At 37.4% G+C, this 17150-nt stretch overlaps 1 long non-coding RNA gene across 1 annotated transcript in view; it reads left to right on the top strand.

The window, feature by feature from the left end:
• Positions 1-5023, top strand: part of LOC138986323 (uncharacterized) — a 130023-nt gene extending 125000 nt beyond the window's left edge. The window contains exon 5 of the long non-coding RNA XR_011463155.1: positions 1603-5023. This is a non-coding gene — a long non-coding RNA (uncharacterized lncRNA). The remainder of the gene's footprint in view (positions 1-1602) is intronic.
• The last annotated feature ends 12127 nt before the right edge of the window (positions 5024-17150 follow it).

The raw sequence follows: 17150 nt of genomic DNA, 5'->3' as shown, positions 1-17150 counted from the left end.
AGCATTTTTGTTTTCCACTCATAAATAGAAATAGAATTGCTAAATCATATGTTCATTCTATTTTTAGTTTTGTGAGAAACCTCCTTAATGTTTTCCATAGTGACTGTACCAATTTACATTCCCACCAACAATACACAAGGATTCCTTTTTCTAGAGGGAAGGGAGTATTCTCTATTATTTTTAAAACTGATATATTTGTTATTAACAGAACTCTTTTGCTAACAAGAATATAATGTTTATTGTTTCATCTGAAGATATTCAAAAGAAACAAAAAATTTAAACTGGCCCAATAAAGGGTTGTGGACCAAGGCTTCAAAGTTATGGTTTTGAGACAAGAACCTTTGCCGGCTATAGCAAAGCATGAGATGTTGCCCTCCACAAGTTCAGAAATTTGCTGCTGAATAGTCGAGATGATATAACATATGTATAATCAGTGAGGAAAAGGACTGGAGACCCTAGCAGCATAGGAAGTGTGATAGCAGACCAAAAGATGGATTGCATTCAAAAAGCAACTGCAAGCTTTAAACACCCTAAGGCAAGCCTTCAGGAAGCAACAGTTAGACCCTTGTACTTGGTGGTCTTGGATATCACATGAATATTTGCTTCAGCTCTTGATTGCCAAAAAAGCTTCTATTGGAGTTGTACAAGCTGTTTATAGCTTTTCACAGGCTATCTTTCTTTCTCAGAAGATAGTGACAGATGACATTTTGGAGCACAAGGCACATGGTCCCTGTTCTCTTTCTGTAATCAGAAGGCCTATGATTACTCCTCAGATACAGCTGCAATCTTAATGTACATGTCACAGGAAAGGCTCATAATCGGGGGAATTGGGACCATGGTTCCAAAAAGGGGAATTTTTTCCCACTCCTCAAGTGTAAAAATGCCCAAGAAGCCGAAGAATGCAAGATAACATAAAATGCATAAAAGCTACTGTTGGGGGGTGGTGCTGGAGAAAAAAAAATCTCCAACTAAAAACACTGAACTTTTAGCATTTCTGCCAAACAAGCTCTGTGTTTTTCTGCTTTATTTTTTATTTTGTCTTTTGTAAGACAACAAAGTTAAACAAGCAGCTTCTACTTCCAAGACTGGACATTATCCTTTTGGCAGCTCTATTTGTACTTCTGATTTATGTTGTTTGTTTAATTAAAAGTAGGAAGAATTTTCCTTCTCAAATTCTTTCCCACATTCTGATTCCCAAAGTCTGGGCCTCAAGGATTTCTCCAGCTGCTTCTTCTAATCTCCCACAGCAATCTAAAAGAGCCCCCCTTAACTTCTTCCTATAATACTAGCCTGCAATGTGAGAGTGAGGAAAAAGTCTATTGTTTCAGTTTCTGTTTTCTTCTCTGGCCACCACAGAATCACATATGAAAATTAATGAATATATATGCAAAGTGAATGGGAAGCCATTGAAGATACAGGCAATGAAGTGTAAATTGTCCTAACATTATTTCTGTACACATTCTTTTGGAAATCATCTCAGGGCTTCTGGGACTGTAGTCAGTACTGAAATGCCTTGCCTTTAGATTCAATAATAGGAGTGAAAAATTCACAGCATGGAGTGGGAACACCAGCAAGGTGGATGCTTTTCTTTCTGTCTTGCAGGGCATGGCAGAGGACCTGTTCTTCTAGGACCACCTGAGAAAGATCAGTGGGGTCCTTGGAGTGGAGCTTCTCTACTGCTACCAGCTGTATGTGGCTACACACTTTGTCCTCCAGGCCACCATCTATCCCCACTACCTCTGGAAGAAAAGGTTCTCCTACATGGGGTGTGTGCATGTGTGCTAAGTCCTTTCAGTCGTGTCCAACTCTTTGCAACCCCATGAACTGTAGCCCTCCTGGCTCTTCCGTCCATGGAATTTCCAGACAAGAGTATTGGAGTAGGTTGCCTTTTCCTACTCCAGGGAATCTTCCCGATTCAAGGATTGAACCTGTGTCTCCTGCATTGCAGGCAGATTCTTTATCACTGAGCCACCAGGAAGCACTCCACACTGGGTAAACCTTCACCAACTGGAATGCAGCCAAACAGGAAGGCAAAGCTGTGTGGTTGGAGGACTCACAGCCACCAATGAGCACAAAGTGGTTGCATTTTGTGACACTGATAAGAACAAGATTGAGGAGTGTTTCTACGGCTGGGGACTCTTGGGAACAGTCCAAGCCTGGGATTCTCATCCTGGTAACTTTTGTCATCTACCTGAAGCTGAACCTGGGTGGGGGTGAGGTGAGGGTCAAGGGGAGGATCTATTGAGGACAACCTGAAACTTCTGCACCGGCAGGAGGGTGGGGACTGCCTTCACTTCAGGTGACAGACCCATGGCAACCTCTCCTAGTCTAGGATCCAGACACCACTCTACAATGCACCTCACCTCCCTGCTGTCTGATCAGGAGCTTTCTGTAACTTCTATCTGTGAAGTACCCCTCCACAACATTCATTTTTTGAAGTGCCCCAGCTCCCTGGACCTGGCGAGTATGACAGTGGAAATCTTGCATCTGCAGTCCTGTGGGAGATAAGCCTTGTCCACCAGTGTGGCAGGGATGTCAGTGGCTAACCTTGAACACAGGCTACCTGGTTGTCTTGGACCTCAGACCCTGGCTGTTTAACCTCAGCCACTCTCCACTACTCTTACTCATCTGAATTGGGACACTGTCTATTTCAGGAGGGAGGCACGTTTAAAGTCTTAAATGAAAGTTAATCTATAAAGTTAAAAAAAAATAATGTAGTTTAGTAATATTGGCTTCTCAACCTTTAAAAATGTGTTTCGTGAAAATTTCCACCCATTGAAAACCAGCAATCTTCATTTTATGTTTCCTAAATGAATAGCACTATGAATATTTTCATAGGTTGTCAAACAAATAGACCAGTTTATAGCAGCCTTCAGAAAGCAGAGCAAGCCGAGCCATGAAACCACACCCTGTGTCATTTGGGATGCTGGTATACCTGACTTGTTAAACCAAGCTGCATAGCTGTTCTCATAAGCTCTTTCCTGGCTTGTGAGTAATCATCTTCCTTCTTGGTCCCCTCCGCTTTCTGACATCTTTGAATAATTATCATTTTCAGACGTTTGGACAAAGGGGAAAATGCCTTGGCTCCAATAGCAGTTCCCTTCATAGCAGTGAACATGTGATAACTCTAAAGTCTTGTCCTTTTCTCCCTGAGGGCATAGGTACTGAAAAGAGAATCGGCTCAAGCTAACTAGTCTTCAGTTCAGTTCAGTTCAGTCACTCAGTCGTGTCTGACTCTTTGTGATCCCATGGACTGCAGCACGCCAGGCTTCCCTGTCCATTACCGACTCCCAGAGCTTGCTCAAACTCATGTCCATTGAGTCAGTGTGCCATCAAACCATCTCATCCTCTGTTGTCCCCTTCTTCTCCTGCCTTCAAACTGGTCTTACCCATATGATATATGGTTGCTAATGTGATATGATTAGCAAGACAGCTTGGGTATGATGCTGTGGCAGTGTGGCCACAGATTTTTTATTTATTCCAAAGGCCCTTTTGCTATTTTACTTTTTTCCCCACTCAAGTCTAGTTTTTAATTCATGAGAAAAAAAATGTTACAGTTACATTATGGCCATATGTCACTACTATATTAGCAATTTTCTATTCATTTTTAATTTTTGACTATCATAAAGTCCAAGCTTTAAAGCACTGATATGAATCATTCTGAGTTGTTTTGCTCCTTAAGACAGTGTAATAGCCAAGCCTGAGTTCCCAGTCTGGTTATTAATGTAATTCATCCAGCCAGGCAGTGATCCAGTCCATTGCTCAGCCATTGAAACCCAACAAAAAGCTAATTTCATCAGTTGTAGCAATCTTGTCTAAAGGTTTATAATTTGAGTAATGTTCTTTTAACAGACTAGTTTTCCAGAGTGCATCTGGAAAGTGTGTCTGGAAAATAGAGATACTATGGAAAATACAGAAATAATAGTAGGGAAAAGGAGGATCATCTTTAGATGTGTTCACCATTGTTTCCCTCCAGGTCTGTTTTTAGCATTTGACTATGCAGCCTGTTCAAGCCCAGATAAATTATTGCTTCCCACAAGTCATCATTCTTTCCATTCATCCCCAAACCATTCATCATCATCTCCAAAGTATGTTCTGACTTATGCCGTGCTTTGAAAGGATACACCCGAGGTTGGAGGTAAAATACTGTCAGACACTCTGACAGTAGAGTGACTGTAGAGTGACTACAATGTACAGTGACTACAAAAATTAAATGTTTAGCTTTGATCATGGATGTTCCCCAAGTTTGATTATGTACATTCATGCTTCTGCTACATGCCATCCTATACCTTTTGTATAAAACACTCCTTGATTCCCTTGCACAACTGGTTAATCCTTTAAGGCCCTTTGCCAGTCAAATCAAGTATCACTTCTTCTAGAATGTCTTCCTTTACCTCTCCCTGTAGGTAATAAATGATTCAAATACAACTCTCATTTTCACTACTTCCTTCCACCAGAAAATATGCTTTCTTGAAGTCATTATCCTTCATGACTATCCCTAAGTCATTATTTAACTCTCACAACTATGGGGTAGATAGTCCCCAATCAACCAAAGAGAAAACTACCACTTAAAGAGAGGAACTGACTTTATTAAATCTACATAGCTAGTACATGGTAGAGCAAGATTTGAACCCCAATTCTGTGGTCTATATTCTAAGTCACACAGCACTGTTTTCCAAAGAGTGGCATATAAACCACTGCTTAGAGATTATTTGAGATAGAAAATGACGTAAAGATATTCATTTTTTGTGAAACATACAGAGAATAAGAAAACAAATCAATTCTTAGTATTTTGCCAAATGTGCTAAATTTAATGGTTATCATTCCTTTGTAAGTTTTTTTAACTACTGGTAAGAGCACATTTATCAATAAACAATATGTGGTATTCTTTTGCTTGTGTTCAAACTTTATATAAATAGCACACCATATGTATTTTTGCATCTTGTGTTGTTCCCTCAGCATTTTCTTATTGATATTTATTGCTTTGATACACATGGTTTTTGTTCCTGCCTTTTAAATACTATAGATCCACCCATTATATCAATAGAGTGAAGTTGCTTAGTTGTGTCTGACTCTTTGTGACCCCATGGACTGTAACCTACCAGGCTTCTTGGTCCATGGGATTTCCCAGGCCAGAATACTGGAGTGGAGGACCAGATGGCTTCACAGGAGAATTCTATCAAACGTTTAGAGAAGAACTAATGCCTATCCTTCTAAAACTCTTTCAAAAAATTGCAGAGGAAAGAACACTTCCAAACTCATTCTACGAGGCCACCATCATCCTGATACCAAAACCAGACAAAGACAACACACAAAAAGGAAAACTACAGGCCAATATCACTGATGAATATAGATGCAAAACTATTCATCAAAATTTAGCAAACAGATTTCAGCAACACATCAAAAAGCTCATACACCATGATCAAGTTGGGTTTATTCCAGGAATGCAAGGATTCTTTAATATATCCAAATCAATCATTGTGATACACCTTATTAACAAATTAAAAGATAAAAACCATATGATCATCTCAATAGATGCAGAAAAGGCCTTTGAAAAAATTCAGCACCCATTTATAATTAAAACTCTTCAAAAAATGGGCATGGAAGGAACCTACCTCAACAAAGTAAAGACCATATATGATAAGCCTACAGCAAACATTATTCTCAATGGTGAAAAACTGAAAGCATTCCCCCTAAGATCAGGAACAAGACAAGGGTGTCCACTATCACCACTATTATTCAACATAGTTCTGGAAGTCCTAGCCACAGCAATCAGAGAAGAAAAAAAATAAAAGGAATCCAGACTGGAAAAGAAGTAAAGCTCTCACTGTTTGCAGATGACATGATACTGTACATAGAAAACCCTAAAGATAGAAGCAGAAAATTACTAGAGCTAATCAGTGAATTTAGCAAAGTTGCAGGATACAAAATCAATACCCAGAAACCACTCACATTTCTATATATTAACAATGAAAAATCAGAGAAATTAAGGAATCAATCCCATTCACCATTGCAACAAAAAGAATCTAGGAATAAACTTACCTAAAGAGACCAAAAAAAAAAAAAAAAAACTGTACACAGAAAATTATTAGACACTAATGAAAGAAATCAAAGATGACATAAACAAGTGGAGAGATATTCCATGTTCCTGGATAGGAAGAATCAATATTGTGAAAATGACTATACTACCAAATGCAATCTATGGATTCAATGTGACCCCTATCAAATTACCAATGGCATTTTTCACAGAACTAGAACAAAAAATTTCACAATTCATATGGAAGCAGAAAATATGCCAAATAGCCAAAGCAGTCTCGAGAAAGAAGAATGGAGCTGGAGGAATCAACCTTCCTAACTTCAGATTATACTACCAACTACAGTCATCAAGACAGTATGGTTCTAGCACAAAAACAAAAATATAGACCAATGGAACAAGATAGAAAGCCCAGAAATAAACCCATGCACCTATGGGTATCTTATTTTTGACATAGGAGGCAAGAATATACAATGGGGCAAAGACAGCCTCTTCAATATATAGTGCTGGGAAAACTGGACAGCTACACGTGAAAGAATGAAATTAGAACACTTCTTAACACCATACACAAAAATAAACTCAAAATGTATTAAAGACCTAAATATATGACCAGAAACTATAAAACCCTTAGAGGAAAAAAAAGGCAGAACACTCAATTACATAAATCAAAGCAAGATCCTCTATGACCCACCTCCTAGAGTTAACAGAAATAAAAACAAAAGTAAACAAGTGGGATGTGATTAAACTTAAAAGCTTTTGCACAGCAAAGGAAACTATAAGCGAGGTGAAAAGACAACTCTCAGAATGGGAGAAAATAACAGCAAATGAAAGAAATGACAAAGGATTAATTTCCAAAATATACAAGCAGCACATACCACTCAATACCAGAAAAACAAACAAGCCAACCAAAAAGTGGTAAAGTGAGGTGAAGTCGCTCAGTTGTGTCCGACTCTTTGTGACCCCACGGACTGTAGCCTACCAGGCTCTTCCATCCATGGGATTTTCCAGGCAAGAGTACTGGAGTGGGTTGCCATCTCCTTCTCCAGAAGGTCTTCCCATCCCAGGGATCGAACCCAGGTCTCCCACATTGTAGACAAACACTTTGGAAAAAGACCTAAACAGACATTTCTCCAAAGAAGACATACAAATGGCTAACAAACACATGAAAAGATGCTCAACATTGCTCATTATTAAAGAAATGCAAATAAAAACTACAGTAAGATATCACCTCACACCAACCAGAATGACCATCATCAAAAAGTCTACAGACAATAAATGCTGGAGAGGGTGTGGAGAAAAGGGAACTCTTGCACTATAAAAATAGAGACATAGAAATGCAAAATCTTCTGTAGCCTCTATAAAGTGATCAATTTCAAATACCCAGTAAATAGCTACTTCTGTTACTAATAGTACTAATACACTACTACTACTACTACCAACATTGGGCTTCCCTGATAGCTCAGTTGGTAAAGAATCTACCTGCAATACAGGAGACCTGGGTTCGAACCCTCAGTTGGGAAGATGCCGTGAAGAAGGGAAAGGCTACCCACTCCAGTATTCTGGCCTGAAGAATTCCATGGACTACAGTCCATGGGGTCACAAAGACATGGACATGACTGAGCAAATTTCATGTGCCTTCTTTGGTAGCTCTGTGCCATGCTGTGCTTAGTCACTCAGTCATATCAGATGGACTATAGCCCGCCAGTCTCCTCTGTTCGTGGGATTCTCCAGGCAAGAATACTTGAGGGGGTCTCCAGGGGATCTTCCCAACCCAAGGATTGAACCCACATCTCTTGTCTCCCCTGCATTGCAGGCGGATTCTTTACCACTGAGACACCAGGGAAGCAATCCTGCTACTGGGTATATACCCTGAGGAAACCAGAATTGAAAAAGACACATGTACCCCAATGTTCAGAGCTTAGATTTCCACAGTTTGTTGTGATCCACACAGTCAAAGGCTTTGGTGTAGAAGAGAAGCAAAAGGCAAAGGAGAAAAGAAAAGATATATCCATTTGAACGCAAAGTTCCAAAGAATAGCAAGGGGAGATAAGAAAGCCTTCCTCAGTGATCCCCTGGAGAAGGAAATGGCAACCCACTTCGGTACTCTTGCCTGGAAGATCCCATGGATGGAAGAGACTGGTAGGCTACATTCCATGGGGTGGCAAAGAGACACGACTGAGCGACTTCACTTTCACTTTCTTTTCCTCAATGATCAATGCAAAGAAATAGAGGAAAACAATAGAATGGGAAAGACTAGACCTCTCTTCAAGAAAATTAGGGATACCAAGGGAACATTTCATGCAAAGATGGGCACAATAAAGGACAGAAAAGGTGTGCACCTAACAGAAACAGCAGTTAAGAAGAGGTGACATGAATACACAGAAGAACTATACAAAAAATCTTAATGACCCAGATAACCACAATGGTGTGATCACTCACCTAGAGCCAGACATCCTAGAGTACAAAGTCAAGTGGGCCTTAGAAAGCATCACTATGAACAAAGCTAGTGGAGGTGATGGAATTCCAGCTGAGTTATTTCAAATCTTAAAAGATGATGCTGTTAAAGTGCTGCACTCAATATGCCAACAAATTTGGAAAACTCAGCAGTGGCCACAGGACTGGAAAAGGTCAGGTTTCATTCCAATCCCAAATAAAGGCAATGCCAAAGAATGTTCAACCCACCACACAATTGCATTCATCTCACATGCTAGCAAAGTAATGCTCAAAATTTTCCAAGCTAGGCTACAACAGTAAATGAACCAAGAACTCCCAGATGTTCAAGCTGGTTTTAGAAAAGGCAGAGGAACCAAAGATCAACTTGTCATATCTGTTGGATCATAGAAAAAGCAAAAGAGTTCAAGAAGAGCATCTATTTCTGCATGTCTCCTTGTGTATATGTGATGGATTTTCTTTAGAAAAGAAACCAAAAAGCAGAATTCCTAGGTTATAGTATAGGTATCCTCAACTTTAAAAAATATTAGAGTTGCTCTCCAAAATGTATCAATTTACACATCCATCAGCAGCTTATAAGAGTTTCATTTTCTCAAAATCATCAACAGACTTCTTAGTTTTTGCCAAACTTGAAAGTGGGAAATTTTATTTCACAAGGTTTTGTATTTGCATTGCCTAATATTAGTAAATTTGAAGATCTTTTTATAGATGTATTGACCTTTTGGATTCTTCTCTTGTGACTTGCCCTTTTTCCATTTTAGAAATTATTTTTAAAACATATGTCTAGTAAATTCATTCTTTTTGATGTATAGTTTTATGAGTTTTGACAAACACCTGGAGTTGCATAATCAGCACCAAAAGAGAAGATACAGGACACGATGCCTCTTTTTAGTCTCCCCCCCTCCACAGTCTCCAAGATCCCTGGAAACATTTTCTAAACCAACAGTTTTGTTTTATCCAGAATTTCATGTAAATGGGACTATACTGTATGTAGATATTTGGTGTTTGACTTCTTTCACTAAGAATAATGTGTTTAAGATTCATGCATGTTGTTTCTTTTTGTTGCTGACTGGCATTCCATTATATGAATGTACTATAGTGTGTTTATTTACTATTTGAAGGATTATTTCTAAATTTTGGCAATTATGAATAAAGCTGCTATGAAAATTTCCATACAGGTTTTTGTGAGGCCTTTGTCTTCATTTCTTGTGGGGAGAAACTTAGGGTTGGGATTGCTGGGGCATATGATCAGTATGTAAGTCTTCCCTGGTGGCTCAGATGGTAAAGAATCTGCCTGTAATTCGGGAGATCTGAATTTAATCCCTAAATTGGGAAGATCCCCTGAAAAAGGCAACCCACTGTATTATTCCTGCCTGTAAAATTCCATAGACAGTTCCCTAGTGGGCTACAGTCCATGGGGTCTCAAAGAGTCAGACACGACTGAGCAACTGAGCAGGCAGCACATTAGAATACAGAGGTATCTAACTGTGGTTTTAATTTGCATTTAACTAATTACCAATAATGTTGAGCAACTTTTCATGTGCATATTTGTTATCCACACATCTTCTTTGGTGAAGCATCTGTTCAGATTTTGTCCATTTAAAAACTCAGTCTATTCTCTATGTCTGTTTCTCCATTGCTGCCCTGTAAATCAATTCTTCAGTAGGACAAGGGGAGAGGGGAGGAGAAGGTGAGATGTACGGAAAGAGTAACATGGAAACTTACATTAACATATGTAAAATAGATAGCCAACGGGAATTTGCTGTTTGGCTCAGGAAACTCAAACAGGGGCTCTGTATCAATCTAGAGGGGTGGGAAGGGGTGGGAGATGGGAGGGAGGTTCAAAATGGAGGGAATATATGTATACCTATGGCTGATTCATGTTGAGGTTTGACTGAAAACAACAAAATTCTGTAAAGTAATTATCCTTCAACAACAAAAAAATAAATTAAAAAAAAATCAGTCAGGCTTCCCTGGTGGCTTAGTGGTAAAGAATCTGCCTGTCACTGCAGGAGACACAGATTCGATCCCTATCTGGGAAAATCCCACATGCCATGGGGCAACTAAGCCCATGCACCATAACTATTGAGCCTGTGTTCTAGAGTCTGTGCTCCACAAAAAGAGAAGCTGCCACAATGAGAAGCCAGTGCACTGCAATTAGAGAGTAACCCCTGCTCACCACAACTAGAGAAAAGTCCACACTGCAACAAGGATGTAGCATAGCCAAATAATTAATTAATTAAAAACCGGGTCATTTGTTTCCTTATTGTTGATAAAATAATATTGTTAATAGAAGTCCATTATCAGAAATATGATTTGCAACATTTTCTTCCAGTCTCTGGTGAGCTCTTCTTTCTACCTCTAATCTTCCCATCAGTGAAGAAGCTTTAACCATCTGCACATTAATTGATAAGATGGCATTAAATCACCTTCTTAATTTGCCTCAGTCTGGGCAGGATCCCAGTTTTCAAATCAGATTTTTTTTTTTGCTTAAAATCTATATTTTTTAAAGTTTTCTATTTTCACAGAGAGTTAGAAAAAAAAAAAAATAGTGCACAAAGAAGTCCTATGTACCTTTTACCCAGTTTCCCCTAGTGGTTAACATCCTGAATAACTATAATATCAAACCAGAACCTGAAAATGGTACAATCCATAGAAATTATTCAGATTTCACCAGTTTTCTATGTGCTCATTTGTGTGTGTGTGAATTCATGTTTGTGTGTATAACCAAGCAACTTTATCACACATATGAATTTGCATGATCACCACCATAGTCAAGATGCAGAACTGTTCCCAGAGTCCCCTTATGAAACATCTTTATAGCTATATTTATCACTTTTTTAAACTCTATCCTTAAGCCCTAGAAATCATTAATCTGGTCTCTATCTCTAATTTTTTTATTTCAGTATTATTATTTAAATGCATTCACAGAGTATGTAACCTTTTGGATTGACTTTTTTCACTGAGCATAATTCTCTGGAGATTTATCTAGGTTGCGACATGCATCAGTAGTTCATTTCTTTTTATTGCTGACTGTTATCTCATGGTATGGATGCACCACAGTTTAACCGTTCACTTGTTGAAGGATATCTAGATTCTTTCCAGTTTTTAGCTATTTATGAAGAAAACTGCTGTGAATATCAACACACAGGTTTTTGTGTGAACATACGTTTTCATTTCTGTGGGAAAAATAATTTAAGTTGGGTTTCTTTTTCTATACATTAGTATTGAAACTTAGCAAATATTTTCTTGAAATGCCTCAACTAAACAATGTTTCTCATTAATCTATTAATTTGGAGAATTACATTGATATATTTTCTGTTTTTAAACTATATTAGAAAGGTAGTTTGCTCTAATTCTGTGAAAATGCCTTTGGTAATTTGGTATGGATTGCATTGAATCTGTAGATTGCTATGGGTAGTATATTCATTTTCAAAATACTGATTCTTCTAATCCAAGAACATCTCTTTTTCTGTGTTGTCTTTGATTTCTTTCATCAGTATCTTGCAGGTTTCTGAGTACAGGTTTTTTGCCTCCTTAGGTAAGTTTATTCCTAGGTATTTTATTCTTTTTGTTGTGATGGTAAATGGGACTGGTTCCTTAATTTCTCTTTCTGATCTTTCATTGTTAGTGTATATTAATGAATGAGATCTCTGTGTATTAATTTTGTATCCTACAACTTTACCAAATTCACTGATGAGCTCTAGTAGTTCTCTGGTGACATCTTTAGGATTTTCTATGTATAGTATCATATAAGACTCTGAATAGCCAAAGCAACCTTTAGAAAGAAAAATGGGGCTGAAAGAATCAGGCTCCCCGACGTCAGACTACAAAGCTACAGTAATCAAAACAGTATGGTACTGGAACAAAAACAGAAATATAGATCAATGGAACAGTATAGAAAGTCCAGAGATAAACCCATGCACCTATGGTCACCTAATCTATGACAAAGGAGGCAAGAATATGCAATGGAGAAAAGATAGTCTCTTCATTAAGTGGTGCTGGGAAAACTGGACAGCTACATGTAAAATAAATGAAATTAGAACACTCCTAACATCGTGCACAAAAACAAACTCAAAATGTATTAAAGACTTAAATGTAAAGACAGACATTATAAAACACTTAGAGGAAAACATAGGCAGAACACTCCTTGACATAAATTGCAGCAAGAACTTTTCTGATCCACCTCCTAAGAGCAATGAAAACAAAAACAAAAATAAACAAATGGGAACTAATTAGACTTAAAAGCTTTTGCAAACCAAAGAAAATCATAAACAAAATGAAAAGATGGCCCTCAGAATGGGAGAAAATATTTGCAAATGAAGCCAACTGACAAGGGATTAATTTTCAAAACATACAAACAGTTCATGCAGTTCAATAACAAACAAAACAAAACAAAATCAAACAACCCAGTGAAAAATATGGGTGGAAGACCTAAACAGACTTTTCTACAAAGAAGGTATACAGATGGCCCAGAAATACATGGAAAGATACTTGACACCACTAATTATTAGAGAAAGAAATCCAGTCTACAATGAAGTATCACCTCACACTGACCAGAATGGCCATCATCAAAAAATCTACAAACAATAAATGCTGGAGAGGGTGAGAGGAGAAAAAGGAACCCTCTTACACTATTGGTAGGAATGTAAAAGGGTACAGCCACTATGGAGAACAGTATGGATGTACCTTAAAAAGCTAAAAAGAGAAATATTCCTTTGGAAAAAAAAAAAAAGAACAATCCCTGGGCATATACCCAGAGAAAACTGTAATTCAAAAAGATACATCCACCCCAGTGTTCATCAAAGCACTATTTACAACAGCCAATACATGGAAACAACCTAAATATTCATCAACAAAGGAACAGATAAAGATGTGGTATAATGGAATATTACTCAAACATAAAAAGGAGTGAAATATTGTCATTTGCAGAGACATGGATGGAACTAGAGACTGTCAGAGAAAGTGAAGTAAGTCAGAAAGAGAAAAACAAATATTGTATAATATAGCTTATACGTGGAATCTAGGAAAATAGTATAGATTTGCAAAGCAGAAAGGGCCATGGATGTAGAGAACAAACTTATCAATCCCAAGTGGACTGGGGAGGTGGGATAAATTAGAAAATTGGGATTGACATGTATCTATCTATATCTATATCTATATCTATACTATGTATAAAATAGATAGCCAATGAGAACCTACTGTGTAGTACAGGGAACTCTACTCAATGCTCTGTAATGACCTAAATGGGAAGGAAATCTAAAAAAGAGGGAATATTTGTACACATATAGTTGACTCACTTTACTGTACAGCAGAAACTAATACAACATTGTAAATTAGGAACTATACTCCAATAAAAATTAATTTTTAAAAAGAAAGTAGTCTGCATCTACGTTGTTTCATTAATGCATTTGTGCTTCATAAAAGTATGTGGAACAAAAAACATTTAAAAAGAAAAGTAATACTTTTATATATAGACTAATCTGGTCAAAGAGTGTAGGATGGATTGAAGTGGGGAGAGACAGAAAATAGATGAGGGGGACAGGTGGGAAAAAATAATAATAATTTTATAATGAAAGGATTGGAGGCGTGAGAACTAGGAGATTCCTACTCTAATTCCATTTCTGTCACTAAACTAGTTATGTACACAACCTTCAGCAAGTCATTTCCCTTTACTTAACTTGTTACCTCATCTCTAAGAGTGATTTGGCCTGGATCTGCAACATCATTGTTTTCAAATGTGCAGCTCTACAATTCTAAACAATGAGGGAATGGTCAGGTTTTTCAATGTGAGAAAAACAGAAGATGGATCTGACAGTAGCCTTGAAAATCAATTTGGTGCAGTCACTGATAGAATGTAGAGCACAAGAGGAGTTGTCAAAAAGATCTCTAAACTTCAAAGCTAAGTGATAGAAAAAAGGCAGTGCTACTAGTTCAGTGGAAATGGAATTTAGCAAAATAAGGTCATTTTGGTGGAAGGACTTGCAAGTTTAATTTCGGATGTGCTTTGTCTGAAGACAAGGCAAGTATGTTGTAAAACTCTAAGAGACAATATTTTATATGGTAGTCTCTGTAAATTGAATAGTACACAGTCTGCATAGCCATCCCTAAGTCTTAACTATGAATACCTAAGTGGAAATGCCCCAAATGCAACTGGATAGGAGTCTGGTATTTGGAAGGAGAATGCCTGGGAAATGTTGGCTTGGAGTTAAGTGATTAGGGATGGATGGTATATAGACAATCTACATTGAGAAAGAAATGCATCCTATGAATAGAATCAAACACTCAGCTGTAACCAAATGTATGGTTCAATTGGATTCTTTCAATATATCAATACTCAAGTACTGCAAATGTTTGTTTTGTAGTAGTTAGGCTATTCTCTATCTCATTCTGTGCATAATGTTGCATTAAAATAATCTGTACTCTAATTTTTATAACCTAATTACAGACTACTCACTTCTCTAACAATCAGATAATTCTAAAATCAGGAAGAAGTAATATGTCTACAGATAAAGCATTTGGTTGAAAATGAAGAAAGAAATTTATTTCTGAACAGATTCATCCAAAAGCTGTATTCTTAACCAAAAGAGATTAGGTTATAAAAATGGGCAAACATGCAGAGGTTCTTATCTTTTTCAGATAAAACAAAGAACTCCTCCTAAATTGTATTTATTCTTATGTATGCAGTCTGCACATTGCTGTCATGAATCTTTCTGGTTGATGGTTAGCCTGTTTTAAGAAAGTTTTATCTCTAGGGAAGATGCCAGACTGAAACTAAATTATGAGACATAAAATTGAAGCTTACTATTTAGAGGACCACCTCTGTTATTTTTGAGTTAACCCAACTGATCGTTGTGAACTCTTGCTAGGGAACACATGGTATATCTGTTTTGTTTTGTAGTAGTTAGGCTATTCTCTGTCTCAAAGAGATAGAGATTCAAGTACTAATAGATATTCCTGAGCCTGTATTTTCTAATGAGTGTTGACCTTCAAAATTAAAGTGATTCTTTTGGGAGATGTATTTATGTATCTGCTCATTAATTTATGAAGTCTCTAGGTATTGAGCTGGTGTATGAATCAGGCAAGGGAATAAACACAATTATATGTGCTATGTTATAAATACAACTTATTTCTGCTCAAATTGTATTATCCAGCTTAATCATATTTAAATCAATAAAATGACTATTGTCAGTTTCCAAAAATCAATCCCTATCAAAGAACTAAAATTTGCCACCATTGAGAAGAATCAAACCAATGATTTATAGTCTGTGAAGACAGTTTTGAAGAAAAGTCCCACAAAATTTTCAAATAATCAGAATACAGCAGAGTTGGCCAAGATGATTCCTTTAAAGGATTATTATGTTTATAAATAAATCCAGCCACATTATTTGATTATAGTATTTTCATGGTTTTGTGAAAAGAACATGGATTTTATCAGGCATATCTAACTTCAATTATTGATTTTACCTCTTAAACAGATGTATGACCATGGGTTACTTTTTTTTCAGGTTTTCTCCAACTTTTTGTGGTTAAATATATGTAACAGAAAATGTACTATCTTCACCATTTTTTTAATTTTATTTTTAATTGAAGAATATTGCTTTACAATGTTGTGTTGGTTTCTGCTGTACAACAACATGAATCAGCCATAAGTATACATATAGCCCCTTCCTCTTGCCCCTATCCCACCCATCTAGGTTGTCACAGAACACTGGGTTTAACTCCCTGTGTTTTATATCAACTTCCTACTAGCTATTTTATACATGGCAATGTATATATGTCAATGCTACTCTCTCAATTCATCCCACTCTCCTTTCCCTGCTGTGTCCACAAGTCCATCTCTACTGCTGCATCTCTATTCCTGCCCTGCAAATAGGTTCATCTGTACCATTTTTCTAGATTTCATATTATGCATTAAAATACAATATTTGTTTTTCTCTTTCTGACTTACTTCACTCTGTATAACAGGCTCTAGGTTCATTCACCTCACTTCAACTGATTCAAATTTGTTCCTTTTTATAGTGAGTGATATTCCATTGTGGGCTTCTGTGGTGGTTCAGCGGTTAAGAATTCACTTACCAATGTAGGAGACGCGGGTTCGATCCCTAGGTAAGGAAGATCCTTTGGAGAAGGAAATGGCAACCCACTCCAGTATTCTTGCCTGGGAAATTCCATGGGCAGAGGAGACTGGTGGGCTTTAGCCCATGGGGGTCACAAAAGAATCAGACATGACTTAGCAAATAAGCAATATTCCATTGTATATATGTACCACAACTTCTTCATCCATTCATCTGCTAATGGACATCTAGTCAGCTTCCATGTCCAGGCTACTGTAAATAGTGCTGCAATGAACATTGGGGTCTTCATCATTTTAAGTGTATAGTTTTGTGGTACTGAGTACGTTTATATTATACTCTTGCTTTTCTGAAGACCCAATAGATGTTGGCAATTTGACCTCTGGTTCCTCTGCCTTTTCTAAATCCAGCTTGAACAACTGGAAGTTCACGGTTCACATACTGTTGAAGCCTGGCTTGGAGAATTTTGAACATTACTTTGCTAGCATGTGGGATGAGTGCAATTGTGCAGTAGTTTGAACTTTCTTTGACATTGCCTTTCTTTGGGATTGGAATGAAAACTGACTTTTACCAGTCTTGTGGTCACTGCT

This window comes from Bos mutus, chromosome X (genome assembly GCF_027580195.1).
Source record: "Bos mutus isolate GX-2022 chromosome X, NWIPB_WYAK_1.1, whole genome shotgun sequence".
NCBI lineage: Eukaryota > Metazoa > Chordata > Mammalia > Artiodactyla > Bovidae > Bos > Bos mutus.
This window is presented reverse-complemented; position numbering and strand designations above follow the sequence as displayed.